At 49.4% G+C, this 13,522-nt stretch overlaps 1 pseudogene; it reads right to left on the bottom strand.

Annotated features, from left to right (window-relative positions):
• Window positions 1-11,125: 11,125 nt before the first annotated feature.
• Window positions 11,126-13,319, bottom strand: LOC130017953 (lamin-B1-like; annotated as a pseudogene).
• Between the last annotated feature and the right edge of the window lie 203 nt (window positions 13,320-13,522).

The raw sequence follows: 13,522 nt of genomic DNA, 5'->3' as shown, positions 1-13,522 counted from the left end.
GGTCAGGCTGCAAGTGTGCACCTGCTCACCGGTGGGCGGGCGGGTGGGTGGCTCAGCAGTGAAGCTGCTGCTGTGTTTCGGGAGCATTTTCTAAGGCCTGTAATTTGCTCGGATTACTTTGATGCCCGGAAATACATGTTGCTGTGAAGTTGGCCTGCTCTGAGCTTTGGCTGGGAAGACTGCTCAGGCAACTGCCCTGCCCGCAGGCTCTCTGCACCCGGATACCCGTGACCTTGCTGCTGGGTCGTCTCCAAATAAGCCTCATTCTCGGGCCCCATATCTTATTTTGGAGGGAGAGCACAGATTGGGCCTTTGACATGTGGGACACCTCCCCCCCAGTACCCTTAGGAACATGGGGTCGGCCAAGAACATTCTTTGCATGTGGTGCTCAGGAGTCTATCCCCGATGCTTCATAGGACACCCCCAAGACATGAACAGCATATGGGCCATGTGCTGGGTAGGTGGGAAGCCTTGGTCACATCACAACTCATATTCCTTGAGCACCGGGCGGGGTGGGGGTGACCCCTGAATGAGTGAAAAATAAAAGCCCAGCCCAGCCTTGGATTTCTGGGAAGCGGTGGTTTGCCAGCTGGCTCCTGACGCCGGAGGAGTGACAGCCGCAGAACCTAAGAACCAGGCCTGGCTGCCAGGACCCCAGGTTCTAAGTGCTGTCTGATGGAGCTTCCTGTGAGGTCTGGTGGGGACCTGTGCAGGTGGTGTTCAGCCTCAGCCTGTGCCCCCGCACGGTACCTGGCAGGGATTGTTCCTTTGATCTCTCCCTGGAACGCAGAACTGGAATACCAGGGTCTCCCACCAAACCTGGGCAGCAAATTCCAGAATGTAGCTGTGCTTCTGTCCCTCATCCTCACTTCCCCCGGGCTGTGGAGCTCTGGCCTGCAGATAGCTCAGGAACCCTGGCTGGTGCTGGTGCTCTGGTTACAAAGCAGAAAGTGCCTCCACAGCAGCTGCCAGGCTCCGGACACCCCAGTTTGCAGCGGGCTGTTCCTGGTGGGATCATCTGGGTCTGGGATGGTGGGGCAAGCTGATCCCACCTTTCTTCACGGAGGACTATGCAGAAGGGATAGCGTGTGGCGTCAAGGCAGGATTTAGGTGAGCATCCCCTCTGGGCCTGGTCACTGCAAGCAAACCGCCACTATGCGAGCACATACATGGCCCAGCCATTCACTGTTCCTCCCGAGCTGGCCCAAGTGAAGCCCACGTGTCTTTCTGGCCCTGCTGCGGGATGAGCAGGCCTTGGAGTTCCTGAATCAAGTGCCAGAATGATGTGACTCATGGAAATCTGCAAGTCATTCCACGTTGGTAATGTGTTTTGGGGGGGTGTCCTAACCACACCTAGCATTGCTCAGGGCTTCCTCTTGGCTCTGTGCTTGGGAATCACTTTTGGTGGTCCTTAAGTGCCATATGGGGTGCCAGGGACGCAGACTGGGGCCAGTCACATACAAGGAAAGCACTGGATCTTTTCTACTGCCTCTGGCCCTGCGTTTAAAACACATCCTGGAGAGGTTCTCCACTGTGGAGCTGCCTTCCCACCCCCTTAAGCTGCTTCAAAATTTTGTTTTCCAAGCTGCTGTGTGAATAGTGGCTGATGTGGGGAGTGTCTAAGCCCCTTGGAGGTGACTCCTTGTGTGTGTGTGTGTGTGAGCTCTCTCGTTTTGGGGGCATCAGCAAGTATGCAGCTGCACTCACCAGCCACCCCCAGAACTTAGCACAGAGCAATGTCCCCATTAAAGCATGTATTTTCGGGGGGGTTGTGGGGCGCTCTCTCTAGAAGAGCACAGGCCCTGAGTTAGGTTCTAGCACTGCTGGGAAGTGAGGGACCCCCTCCCAGGTGTGGCTCTGCCCTGCCCAGAGCCAGCCTGAGCATGCACGGCCTCCAAGGCCAGAGCAGCAGGCTGTCAGACCTGCTCTGCCGGCTGTGGCCCTGCTGGGAGCATCTCTTAAAGGCTCTGGTTTGTTGGCAGTGGGGTGCTCGGACATACACTGTCCCTGAGAGTACTACCTCAGGCCCACATCCCTGTGCCCTGTGCCCTGGAGAGCACTGGATTCTGACTAGGCGGTGGAGGGAGCCCATGGAATGTATAGGGGCCAGTCACAAGTAGAAGTAGGGGCTCTGCAGTCCACCTGGACTGGCTCTGTGCTCCCCAAAGAGTCCTTGGCACAGCAGCAGTCGGACCCATGGGAAAGCTGTCCCACGGCTAGGTAGGGGTAGGAGGGTGGAAATGGGGCAACGGATTTCCCTTGGGGATTGGGAACAGACCTTATTCTCCGGATGACATGGAGCCTTGGAGGCCGGGGACGGCCAAGCCTGGGAGTGGGGGCCACTAGGTCCCCTTCCCCATCTTCAACTGGGCTTGCTGGCTCATGTCTGAAGCCTTTGTCGCTATGGCCTGCCCCATGTGGAATCCTTCCTTCCCTTCCTTCCCTCCCTCCCTTCCTCCCTCCCTTCCTCCCTCCCTCCCTCCCTCCTTCCCTCCCTCCCTCCCTCCCTCCCTCCCTCCCTCCCTTTCTTCCTTTCTCTCTCAGGTTTTTGATAATAATACAGATGCTATAGTACAGTACTGTAATAGTACTATGCTAGTACACAATAGGTGATGCTCAGGGCTTACTCCTGGCTTTTTGCTCAGGAATTAGAGCTTGGGGGACCATATGGGATGTTGGGAATTGAACCTGGTCATACACAATAGGTGATGCTCAGGGCTCACTCCTGGCTTTTTGCTCAGGAACTAGAGCTTGGGGGACCATATGGGATGTTGGGAATTGAACCCGGTCATACACAATAGGTGATGCTCAGGGCTCACTCCTGGCATTTTGCTCAGGAACTAGAGCTTGGGGGACCATATAGGATGTCGGGAACTGAACCTGGTCAGTCATGTGCAAAGCAAAAGTCCTACCCTCTGTACTATCACTCTGACACCCCCCATTTTTTCGAGGGGCCACACCTGGTTGTGCTCAGGTCTTCCTCCTGTCTCTGAACTCAGGGATGGCGCTTGATGGGGCTTGGAAGACCACATGGATTGAACCCACGTCAGCCGCATGCCAGACAAGCGGCCTGCTTGCTGTGTACTATGGCCCCATCCCCTTTCCCAGAGCTTTGCACAAGCTCGCCTCTCTCTCAAGAGCCCTGGGCAGTGCAATGCTCTCAGGGAGGTGGGAGGGGAATCGGGGGTGGGGTGGACAGCTGTTTGGGTTGTCCACTAGACGGCAGCCTACCCCCCACATTGCTCAACTCTGAGTTCTTTCCTGGGGCACAAGCTGCCTGGAAGGCTCTGCCTGGACTTCCTCTCGCCAGTCATGCAGATGTCCCCGTGACACTGTGGGGTGACAATCAAGAAAGGCCACATTGCTGGCTCAGATATTTTTTTAGACAGTCGCCAGGAGGCATGGCAAGTAGCTTGAGAGCACCATTTTTAAAAAAATTTTTATTAGTGAGACACCATGAGGTACAGTTGTAGACTTACAAATTTTGTGCTTGGGTTTCAATTATACAATGATCAAATACCCATCCCTCCACCAGTGCCCATTTCCCACCACCACGGATCCCAGTATCCCTCCCACCCCCCATCCCCCCCATCCCATCCTGCCTCTGTGGCAGGGCATTCCCCTCTGTTCTCTCTCTCCTTTTGGGGAGAGCACCATTTTGAGGATGGCTTTTTTTTCTGGGCCACACCTGGTGTGGTTTAGGGACTATTCTGAGCTCAGGGCTCAGTACTCAGGGGTCAATCCTGGTGCGACATCAAACTGGGAAGCCTCCATGTGAAGCCTGGGCTCTAGTTGGTTGAGCTCTCTCTCCCTTGAGGAACTTATTATGAGCATCTGTACTTGATCACTTGATCACTTGACATCCCGTTACTCATTGATTTGCTCGAGCAGGCGCCAGTAATGTCTCCATCCGTCCCTGTCACGTGCTAGTGTAGCCCAATGGCGTCTGCTCGCTCCAGGAACACGAAAAGCCTCAAACCAATCGTTCAGGGTCTTGACGAAGAAGTCTGACCATCTCCTAGGTGGGCGGCTATGCGATCTTTCGATGTTCTGTGGAATCCAGTCAGTAACGGCTCTAGTCCAGCAGTCGTCTCCAAATTGCATTATGTGTCTAGCCCATCTGATTTTCGACGTCTGGGCAAATGAGACAACCTCCCTGATTCTTGATCATCGACGGAGGTCGGAACTCCGGATTCTTTCTCTCATTTGAGTGAAGCGTGATACTCCAAGCATAGCTCTTTCGATTCCTCTTTGGGAGACCTGAATAGCATTCTCATCCTGTTTTCTAGGGCCCAGGTCTCTGAGGTGTATGTTAGTGCAGGAAGAATGGACACCACCAGGGGTCACTCCTGAACACAGCTAGGAATAGCCCTCGAGCAGAGCACAGTGTGGACCTCAAACCCCAAACACCAACGATAAAGTAACACAGGCAGAGAGCCGAGCCTGCTTTGTCACCAAGCTGAGGCTAGTTTGGGGCTCCCTGAGAAGGAAGGTCGGGGCCTGCAACCCGCCCCACTTGTCTGGGGTTCTGAAGGCAACTCCTAGGGTGAAGGCATGCCTACCAGCTCTGAGGGGAACCCTCGTGCTACATGGCTCTGGGCAGTACGGCAGCTCCGGGTCTCAGGGCTGGGCGGGGGAGGGGGGCACGCTGGCTCCTCCCAGGTTTTGTCCTGCCCTCAGGGGCTTGGCAGTCCTTGGCTCCTGGATTGGCAGACTCTTCCAGTCCAGCACTGTGTCCTGTACCCCCACAGACTCCAGGTCTCCGTAGCCGTCACTGGCCCAGCTGCAAGCTTGTGGGGCTTAGGCCTTCACCAGATCTACTTCGGGGGACACAGACTGTCAGTCTGCTAAGCCAAGATCTGGTGGTGTCTCCCTGAGCCATCACTGTTTGTCTTCCTGGAGGAAGAGAGCCTCATGCATGCCAGGCGTGCACTCCGCTCTGGTTCCGGGCTCTCTATTAGACGCGCACAGGGCTTCACACCCCCAAAATTCCCTTTCTTCGGACCATTGCTTTATGGGGAGGCACACAATCACTCTAGAATGACACATCCCATAATAGTGCCATGAATTGGCTGACAAAGGCCAAAATAATTACGAAAGGTTTCCCTTGCTGGGACCCAGGCAAGACGAGAATATTTTCGATCACTGTGGTACGTGCGGTGCGTGTGTGGACTTCACTCTTCCTTGGGTGCCACCTGAGCCACTGAGCCGCGTTCTGGCCCTTTCTCCTGGGGATGCCTAACCGCAGGGCTGTCAGCATTGCCTTGGTGTGTGCAGGCAGCACCGGGGATCACAGACACTCTAGCTGGGGTCTGAACTCACAACCTTGGCCTTTCTGGGCAGGTTCTGGGCCATCCTCTGGATCCCCAAACAAACTGAGCTCTTTAGACAACATAATGGAGTGACTGTCTCTGCCACTGGCCTTTCTTTATTAACACAGTACACGTGGTGGCTGTGGGGTTTTGAATCATGAGCTTAGTCTCAGAGCTAAGGGCTGTAGGTCACTGGGTCATAAAACAAAACTATTCCTGTGGGTAAAATAATGCAATCTCTTCCTATCCAATCCTCTCCTTCCCTTGCCCCTAATTTAACACAGTGCATGTGTTAGCACCAGGGTTTAAACTCATGACCTAGAGGTTCTCAGGCAAGAACTTCACTTGATCACTTGATCACTTGACTTCCCGTTAATTGTCGATTTGCTCGAGCGGGCGTCAGTAACGTCTCCGTTAGCACAGCGGGTAGGGCGTTCGCCTTACAAGCGGCCAACATGGCCGACCCGAGTTCGATTCCTCCGCCCCTCTCGGAGAGCCCAGCAAGCTACCGAGAGTATTCGATATGCCAGACACAGTAACAACAAAGTCTCCAATGGAGACGTTACTGGGCCCGCTCGAGCAAATCGACGATCAACGGGAGGGCCTTTACTTTACTTACTTTACTTGCTCGAGCGGGCGTCAGTAACGTCTCCGTTTGTCCCTGTCGCGTGCTAGTGTAGCCCAATGGCATCCGTTCGCTCTAGGAACACGAAGAGCCTCAAACCGATCGTTCATGATCTTGATGAAGAAGTCTGACTATCTTGTAGGTGGGCGGCCACGTGATCTTTTGACATCCCGTGGAATCCAGTCGGTAACAGCTCTAGTCCAGCGGTCGTCTTTAAATCTCATTCCGTGACCAGCCCATCTGAACTTGTGATCACAAAATGGGTCTGTTCTTTCAGCGGACAACAACATTGCGTTCTGAAGAAAAGAATGATATGCCAGAGTTTCTGTTCCATGTATTTTCCTATCTCCACAGTGCATGTGGTGACACCAGGGTTTTAATTCATGCCTCATTTTGACAGGAAAATACTACAGGTCACATAGACATCTTCTAGATTCCAAGGCACACAGAAATGATTCGTAGATGAAAGTATGGAAAACATGTCAACTGATCTTGAATTTCCTTGGTGTTCATTTCTTTTCCTTAGTAGCACAGTACCTTGGTATCCCCAGGGCTCCAAGGCAGGATCTTAGGCATGCAGGAATGGGTTCAGTTCACAGAGTTGTCTTCTGGATACCATAGCAACACATAGTCAAATTGAGAGAAGAGTGGAACGCTGGTCTTTTTCCCTTTCCTTTTTTCTTGCTTTTTTTTTCTTTTTGGGTCACACCCGGTGATGCACAGGGGTTACTCCTGGCTCATGTACTCAGGAATAACTCCTGGAGGTGCTCAGGGGACCATATGGGATGCTTGGAAGCGAACCTGGGTTGGCTGTGTTCGAGGCAACTGCCCTATCTGCTGTGTTATTACTACAGTCCCTTTTCTTGCTTTTTTTTCTTTTGGGGTCACACCCACTGATGCATAGGGGTTACTCCTGGCTTTGCACTCAGGAATTACTCCAGGCTCCAGGTGGTGCTTGGGGGACCGTATGGGATGCTGGGAATTAAACCTGGGTTGGTCGAGTGCAAGGCAAACACCCTACCTACTGTACTATTGTTCCAGCCCCTTTTCTTGCTTTTAAAGATAAAGCAAGATACATTTTTATTGAAACTTATTTAGAAAGACGTGAGGGGAGAGAAAGGGAGAAGTGTGTATTCAAGAGAGAACACGGGCTCCTCCAGAGTGGAAATAGACAACAGAGACAAGCAAGAGAGATGCATGTTCAAGGGAGAACACAGGATTGAAGAGTGAACTTCCTTTTTTTCTCTTTTCCTTTCCTTTCGGTTTTTTGTCTTTCTGGGTCACACTCGGCAATGCTCAGGGATTACTCCTGGCTCTGAACTCAGGAATTACTCCTGGCGGTGCTCAGGGGACCATATGGGATGCCGGAGATTGAACCCAGGTCAGCGTGTGCAAGGCAAATGCCCTACCCATTGTACTATTCCTCTGGACTCTCTTTTTCCTTTTTCCCCCTTTTCCCTTTGCTTCCCTTTCCATTTTGACATTTCCTTTCTTTACCTTTCCCTTTATTTTCTTTCTCTTCCTTTTCTTTCATGTTGTTTCCTTTTCTTGCCTCTCCTGTCCTTTCCTATACTTTCCTTTTATTTCCCTTCTTTCCATTTTTTTCTGGCTCAACACAGCGCATATTCTGGCACCAGGTTTAGACTCAGGGTTATGAGCTTAAGAGGCAAGGCATTGTGGTCACTGATAAACCTTTGTCCACTAGGCACCACCACTGTGTACGAGAAATAATTGCCGAGTTTTTAGTATATTTTCCTGTTGCATACTGCATGTGATGAGACTAGGGTTTCAACTCATTTCCATCCTCTTTTCAAGCTTTTTTGGTTTGATTTTGGGCCACACCCAGCAGTACTCAGGGCTTTCTCCTGGTTCTGTGCTCAGGAACCACTCCTAGCGGGCTTGGGGGACCATATGGGGTTCTGGGGATCAAACACAGGTTGGCTGCATGCAAAGCAAATGCCCTATCCATTGTACAGTCACTCTGGTACCCTCATTACCTTACTCTTACAAGAAAATATCGATCCTGTGGATCAAAGGCACACAAAATTCCTCGATCCCGGGCATCTCATATCCAGATGAGAGCCAGGAGTAATCCCCGAGCATTGCTGGGTGTGGCCCCCCAAACCAAACCAAGACAAAAAATAAGTAAAAAATACAAACTTCTAGAAACTCTTCTTGACTTTTAGTGTTCGTTAGTTATGGAGGTGTGAGTGAATAAAGGAAAATGTCACCGTCACTGTTACTGTCCTCCTGTTGTTCATCAATTTGCTTGAGCGGGCCCAGTAACATTGTGAGACTTGTTGTTACTGTGTTTGGCATAACCAATACATCACGGGTAGCTTGCCAGGCTTTGCTGTGCGGGCAAGATACTCTTGGTAGCTTGCCAGGCTCTCCGAGAGGGGTGGAGGAATCGAACTTGGGTCGACCAGGTCAGTCGCGTGCAAGGCAAATGCCCTACCCGCTGTGCTATCGCTCCAGCCCAAGGAAAATGTATGTATATTAAAAATTGTAAGAAAAATAGAAAGATAAATAGCATGTGGTGTGTTTTCAAGTTATTTTTATTTTTAAAATAATTTTTTGGTTTTGGGACCACTCCTGGCAGTGCTCAGAGCTTACTCTTGGCTATGCACACAGGGATCACTCCTGGAGGTGCTCAGGGTACCATATGAGGTCCTGGGGATGGAATACGTGTTAGCTGCGTGTAAGGCAAGTGCCCTACCTGCTGTATTATTGCTCTGATCTCATATATATATATATATATATATATATATATATATATATATTGCTTTTTCAGTCACACCCGGCGATGCACAGGGGTTACTCCTGGCTCTGCACTCAGGAATTACTCCTGGCAGTGCTCAAGGGACCATATGGGATGTTGGAAATCGAACCCGGGTCTGCCGCGTGCAAGGTATACACCCTACCAGCTGTGCTATCACTCCAGCCCCATGATCTCTAAAATATTTTTAAAAATTTAATCACGATGAATTAAGAGTTCCAAAGTTATTCACTATTAAGTTTAGGCATACAATGTTTCAACATCAGTCACTTCCCTCTACCAATGTCCCCAGTTTCCCTTCTGTCTCGAGCCTTCCTTCTAGATCAGGCACTTCCCTCTCCACCATTGTCCTGTATTTCCTTCTTTAATTTATTCCCCCACTCTTGCTCAAGTGGCATGCTTTCTATTGAAGAACAGTTCTCCCACTCTTCTTTTCTTTCTTTTTGTTTTTGGGTCATACCCGGTGACTTTTTTTTTCTGCTTTTTGGGTCACACCCAGCAATGCTCAGGGGTTACTCCTGGCTCTGCACTCAGGAATTACTCCTGGCGGTGCTTGGGGGACCATATGGGATGCCGGGGATTGAACCCGGGTCAGCCGCATGCAAGGCAAATGTCCTACCTGCTGTACTATCGCTCCGGCCCCAATACCTGGTGATTCTTAGGGGTTGCTCTTGGCTCTGCACTCAGGAATCATTCCTGGTGGTGGTTCTTGGGGTACCATATGGGACTCGAGGGATCGAACCTGAGTCAACCGGGTGAAAGGCAAGCTGTGTGAAAGGGTGAAAGGGGATAGTACTATCCCCTGTTCTATCTATCACTCTAGCCCTCTTTTTTCTATTGCTTTTGGGATTTTGTTATTCCCTTGTGAAATTTCTTTATAGCCCACATATTAGAGACCATTCTGTGTCTGTCCCTCTCCCTCTGACTAACTTCACTCAATATGATTCTTTTCAGATCCATTCACATAGCTGCAAATCGCATAACTTTATCTTTTCTTACTGCCCAGTACTATTCCATTATGTATATGTACCATAGTTTCTTTATCCACTCATCTGTTCTTGGACACTTGGGTTGCTACCAGATGTTGGCTATTATGATTAGTGCTGAAATGAACATGGGAGTGCAGATGTCTTTTATGGATTATGCTTTTTTACCTTTGGTGTATATTCTGAGAAGTGGCATTGCTGGATAGTATGGAAGCTCAATTGCTGTTTATTGAGTAATAATGACCATATTGACTTCCAAAAAGGCTGGATCAATTGATATTCCCACCAGCAGTGAATGAGGGTCCCTTTTCCCCCATGTCCTCTCCAGCAGTGGTTGTTGTTCTTCTTTGTGATGAATGCCAGTCTCTCTGGTATGTGAGGCGGTATCTCATTGTTTTGATTTTCATTTTCCTCATGATTAGTGATGTAGAGAATTCTTTCATATGCCTTTATGCTATTTATATTTATTCTTTGAGGAAGCTTCTGTTCATCTCTTCTCCCCATTTTTAAAAAACAAACTTTTGTTTGTTAATGTCACATAAGAAATGTAAGCAAGTTACACTATCTTAAAAAACACAACTAATACATTTTAAGAAAGACCTCACCCTCATCCCACAACTTTCCCACATGAATTAAGAATCTAAGAGAAGTAACCATAAAACAGAGTTTTGAGGAATTCTTCATCTGAGTGCTTACATGGTGATTAGCTTGATGTTACTTTCTTACAAAATTTCTCTTTTCAACTTAAAAAATTTGTAGCTTTTATTGTTTATTACAAAAATGTACAAAAGTCCTATATGTTGAAATTTGCTTCCCCTTCTCTCACAGCACTGTAATATAGAGCAGAGAATAATCAAGAACATCTTGCTAACCTAGATGAAGCAATCTTCAAATTATATCCAGACACACAGTGGTTCATTGTTCCTCCCCTCCCTTTCTTGTAAGAACTTAAAAAATAAGAATAAACAAATACACAATCACAATCAATCACAAATCATCCTGTTATTCGTCGATTGCCTCGAGCAGGCCCCAGTAACGTCTCCTTCATCCTAGCCCTGAGATTGTATTCAAGGCTCTTTAGGAGAATGAGACCCATCATTGTTACTGGTATTTGGCATATTGGGTACGCCACGGGGAGTTTGCCAGACTCTGCCGTGTGGGCAGGCTACATTCGGTAGCCTGCCAGTTTGTCCAAAGTAGGAATGAGATAATAAGATGTCATAATAAGATGTCGCACGGCCGCGCGGTTCCGGGAGCTGGTTTTTATAGTCTCTGAGATCTCCAAGCCTACTCAGATTGGGGCCGAACATCCTCCTCAACAAATACACATACATACAAAAAACGTCAAAAATTTGAGGGACCCTTTCCCAAAAATATAATTGGTTCAGTGTCAATAATTCACATCTTACAATAAAACGTATGTATATGATGTTCTTTTAAGAAACTTTCAGTGTCAAAAAAGGAAAGTAAGTCCATCAATTCACAGCTTTAAAATTCACATAACGGAACATAAAAATATTCTGTGCTTCTGAGAAGGCTCTGCACTGTATGTAGGTAAGGATTATCATACCTCTTTAATGCTGAGGACGACAGTGGACTTGAGAAGTTTCCATAATCGCACAGCTTTTATTAGATGCTCTTGAGGATCCTGGCTGGTGGAGAAATTCGTCCTCAACAAACACTTCAGCTGCCTCTTCCACCTCCTCTTTAGATATTTTTTTAAAAACTGTACTTTGCAGTTTTTATAATCTCCTCATTGGCCACCCTCCAGAACTCACGGTTGCTCCTCCCAGATGGGAGTATAAAATGAGACCCCCATAGCCATGCCACCGGACTCCGAGCCAGGCTTTTTCACTTGGGGCGCCCCAGAGTGGGGCAGGTGAGAGCCTTCCCCGCCCCAAGGGACCCAGCCCCAGCAGCTGACCTCCACTACCCAACTGCTGCCACACTCCAGGCCATTTTTCAGACTGTGCAGCCACTTTGTGGCCACGCGACACATTATAGGACAATTTCTACCCGTTTTCCTTAATTGCCACACCATATTTGATGGGGTTCAGACAGTAGGCAACAAATCATAGAGAGAAATATATAAATATATGCCTCTTGGAGAGCCTGGCAAGCTACTGAGAGTGTCCCGCCCCCACTGGCAGAGCCTGCCTGGCAAGCTCCCCGTGGCATATTCGATATGCCAAAACCAGTAATGACAACAGATCTCATTCCCTTGACCCTTAAAGAGCCTCCAGTTGTTGGAAAAAGACGAGTAAGAAGAGGCTGCTAAAATCTCAGGGCTGGGAGGAATAGAGACGTTACTGGTGCCTGAGTAAACAGGATGACAATGATACAGTGATACTTCTTTGAGCAACCTGCTCTCTCTGAGAATTTCTCAATATAATCTTAACGTCTTCACCAGTGCCCTAGAGTTCTGGTTCTTCCAGATGAGGTCTGTGGGAGGGCTGGATATGACCCCAGCATTTGTGGTGCAGATTGTAACAGTCTGGCCTGCTTTCAGCATGCATCTTGAGGTGTATTTATAGCTGATTGATGCATCTCCAGTTTTTCAGAGCACCTCCCAACCTCCCATTGGTTGACTCTGCTCGAAAGTGTTCTTCCGGTGGCAGATGCAGAATGGGATGAGATGCTGCTCACCTGTGACTCCTCCACATCGACTTTCTTCTGCTTCCTTCATGGTCTGCATGCTGCAGCTGGAGGACTCTCAGGACACGGTCACCCAGGACAGGCTCGGAGAGATCTCTAATCTCTCTTCCTTGCCTTCTAGTTAAGAGTTTCCTGTCAGCACTGATCTCCATGTCCAGGACTAACTTCACATCAAGAAGCTGCTGTTGCATCTGATCCCGGATGTCTGCCATCTGTCAGTCAGTGTGTGCAGAGAGCTGTATTTCTCTAGCAAGCATGAGTTCCAGCTCCTGAATTCGCTCAGACATGCTCTAGAAGCTTTCGGAAGCTTAGAGAGCTCCGTTCTCATTCGGAGAGCCTTTCCATCAGTTCTCCTTGGGCACTGTTGACCAAAGTGTCCGTCTCTGCAGACAGTCTGTATTCTCAAGTTTGGCATGGTAGGTCTGCTCCAGCTCCTCCTTGTACGGCTTCACTTGGGCATCATGCTGCTCTCTCATCCCCTGAAGGGCCTGAGTCAGCTTGTACTCGTACTCAATCTGACTCCCAGAATCAACTTCCACCAGTTGAGTTTCATGCTTTGTTCTGGTTTGATTGATCTCCTCCTCATACATGCTTTTATAGAACTCCAGGTCCTCAGTAAGGCTCTGCCAGTGATTCTGCAAATCCACTTTAAGTCATTTCATCTGCTAACTGATTTTTGGTAGCAGCTCAGGAGGCTTCCAACTGTGCCATCTCATCCTTCAGATCATCCAAATCTCCCAATAAGCTTTTTTTTGGGGGGGGGGGGTCATCAAGCACAGTAGCCAGAGTGCTGATTCGTATTCTCAAAGCTGGCACTGGGCTCCATGAAGGTCAAATTCTTTCCTAGCATAACGTAGTAGAAGCTGGTCGTGCTCGACTAAACTTGCCAGCTCAATCTGCAGTCTGGAGCGCTCTTCTCTCCAGGCTGTGTACCGTGGCCATGCACACTGCCAGCCGGTCATGGGTTTCAGTGGCAGCACGGGGGGTCGTGGTCGCTGTGGCGGACCTTTGGGGGCGATTGCTGGGGAGAAAGTGGAGCAGGGAAGAGAGACAGGGAGGAGGATGCTGAACCAGGAATCCGTGCTCGCAGAAACACCGGCGGAGGGAGGAAGGGACAAGTTCCTGGGTGTAAAAAACTCCGCTCGCTGAAGGGTGTGTGTTCGCG

This window comes from Sorex fumeus, unplaced genomic scaffold (assembly GCF_029834395.1).
Source record: "Sorex fumeus unplaced genomic scaffold, SorFum_2.1 ptg000232l, whole genome shotgun sequence".
NCBI lineage: Eukaryota > Metazoa > Chordata > Mammalia > Eulipotyphla > Soricidae > Sorex > Sorex fumeus.
Note: the sequence above shows the minus strand (reverse complement) of the source record. Positions and strands in the feature narration are given on the sequence as shown.